Consider the following 2,811-nt stretch of genomic DNA (forward strand, 5'->3'; position numbering starts at 1 on the left):
TTTGAAAAATGGCCGCCATTGTCACTGCGGATAGATTCTGGTAATCCCCAGCGACATATGACCTCACGAAGTAGGAAGGTAGCTGCGGCCTTTGCGTCACAATGGACACAAGGTCCAGCCTCAATCCATCGTGAGAAGGGACATACTACCACGATGAGGTATCGGTAATTGTTACATCTGTCAAGCATGTCCACATAGTCAATGTGGAGTTCCCTAAAGGGACCCTTAGGCCTTGGTATTGTTGAAGCAACTGTTTTCATAGCTGGGTTGGGTGAATACTGCTGACAGATAAGGCACTGATGGACAAAGAGTTGTATTTGCTCATGTGCATTGGGGATGAACCATTCTGCCTGCAGGTTAGAGGACATGATATCACGAGGGACATGTGTAGGAAGGTGCAGCTGGGTAAGTGCTATTTGCAAAAGAGCCTGTGGCATGACAGGCTTCCCTGTCATTGTCTGTCTGTAAATAAAATCTGAGGCATCCTGTTGTACTCCCCTCTTCTTCCATAACTCTTTTTCTTCAGCTTGGGCACTTTCTTGTATCTCTCTGAGGTGCAACTGTGCAATGATGTCAAACTGCTGTGTGTCATCAATTGTATATGGAAGTGTTGGGTCGGGTGTATCTGGGAGTGGTGACTTGCTGGTGTCCTCATCTGTGTTTTGCATCTCTTCCTGCGCTATTGGGGGCGTATTTTTGGCAAGCAAGATGGGGGTGCAGTCAGTCTGTGTCGGGGATGGTTGTTGTGTACAACTTTGGCCTTTAGCTGCTGCTTTAGCAGCCCAATCTGCCATTGCATTTCCTCTGGAAACAAAATCTTGACCGTTCGTGTGTGTTGCACATTTCACTACTGCTACTTCTGCTGGCAGTGTCAAGGAGTCAATTAGTTCTGCAAGTAACTGTTTGTGCATTACAGGCGTGCCATCTGTCTTAAGAAACCCGCGCCTTTTCCATCTCAATATGCTGGAATGCGTTGTTGTGGTGACATATGCTGAATCAGAGTACACAGTAATTCTTTCATTAGCTCCATGCTTCAAGGCGGCTATTAATGCCACCAACTCAGCTGCCTGGGCTGAGTAATGGGGTGGTAATGTTATCTGCTGTACAATATCCAGAGTGTCTGAGGAGTTATTCTGTTGTGCTCTGACTACAGCTGCCCCTGTATGCCTGATCCCTGTCTCTTGATCAATCGTAGAAGAACCATCAACAAAGTAAATTACACTGTCTGGTAATGGGTCTTCCTTTGCTGTGCCTGACTCATCTGGGCAGTATGTGGCACAATCATGGGTGTCATCGTCAGCTGTCGCAATCGGATGTGCAAAGAACGTGGCTGGATTCACAGTGTGGCATTTTATAACCTTCAATGAAGGCAATGACAGTATGACTTCATATCCTGATACTCTCTGTGTGGTAAGAGTTGTTTTAGCTTTCTGTATTATTGCAAAGACAGCATGCTCAGTGTACAGCGTCAGAGGGGAGCCCATGACTATGGGGGTGCTTTTCTCAACGGCAAATGCTGCTGTTGAAAGAGCCTGTTCGCAAGGATAGTGGCCTTTCATCACTGAGTCTAACATGCCACTGAAGTATGCAATTGGTTTGGGACCCAAGGGGTATTTCTGGGTGAGGACTGCTGTCATGACCTGTCCATTACAGTGTGTGAACAGATAGAATTCCTTTGTATAATCAGGAGATCCCAACACTGGTGCATTTGTAATCTCATCTTTTAATTTTACAAAGGCTGATGTCATTTCAGGTGTCCAGTCAATCTTGTTATGCCTGTCCTTAGCCATTTTGACAGCTTTCAAGAGTGGTCCAGTTATAGTAGCATAATCAAAGATCCACTGTCTGACATAGTTCACTAGTCCCAGGAACTTTTGCATGTCCTTAACTGTCTGTGGTTCTGGAGTATTCCTTATTGCTTCTACTCTTCCTGGTGTAACTCTTCTTCCTGATGCTGAAATCAGTTGGCCTAAATACTGTACTTCTTCCTGACAGTATTGTAGTTTTTGCTTGTCTACTTTGTATCCTCTATGTGCTAATGTTGTAAGCAGGGCAATTGTATCTTTTCTGCACTCTTGCTCTGTCGCACTGCAGAGGAGTATGTCATCGACATATTGCAGCAAGGTGCTGTCACATTGGAAATTTGATAAGTCATCCTTGACAACTCTGTTAAACACACTGGGGGACTCACAATAGCCTTGAGGGAGCCTTTTGTACGAAAATTGCCTATGCCTGAATGAAAATGCGAATAGGTACTGGCTTTCAGGATGCAGTGGGACACTGAAAAAAGCATTTTTCAGGTCAATGACGGAAAAGTACTTTGCATTTTGTGGGATGTTAGTAAGGATCACTGAAGGGTCAGGGACGATGGGAAACTCAGGTATCACTATGCTGTTAATCGAGCGAAGATCATGTACTAGCCTCCATTGATTTGTTTGTTGTTTCCTCACAGGAAAAAGACAGGTGTTGCAAGGTGAGATACAAGGATATATCACACCTTGATCCATAATGCTTGAATTGTTGGGGCTATTCCTTCTTCGGCTTCTTTGGACAAAGGGTACTGGCGCACTCTGGGAAGAATGGCGTCAGGTTTCAGCGTCACTTTGAATGGTTCTGCTGATCGAATGAGCCCCACATCATTGGGACCTGTAGTCCAAAGGATGTTGGGCACCTGAGCTAGGTCTGAGTCACGTGCTTCATCAATTACTGTGGGTTGTGTTGGTGTTCTGATTTCAACTGTCACTGACACGGGGACTGGAATCTGGTATACAATGTCTTCTCTATCACCAAATAATTCCTGATCTGTAATGT

The 2,811-nt window shown here is 45.1% G+C and overlaps 1 pseudogene; it reads right to left on the reverse strand.

Moving 5' to 3' along the window:
- Nucleotides 1-679: 679 nt before the first annotated feature.
- Nucleotides 680-1,637, reverse strand: LOC147683423 (uncharacterized; annotated as a pseudogene).
- Nucleotides 1,638-2,811: the final 1,174 nt, after the last annotated feature.

The sequence above is a fragment of the Lissotriton vulgaris genome, chromosome 11 (genome assembly GCF_964263255.1).
Source record: "Lissotriton vulgaris chromosome 11, aLisVul1.2, whole genome shotgun sequence".
NCBI lineage: Eukaryota > Metazoa > Chordata > Amphibia > Caudata > Salamandridae > Lissotriton > Lissotriton vulgaris.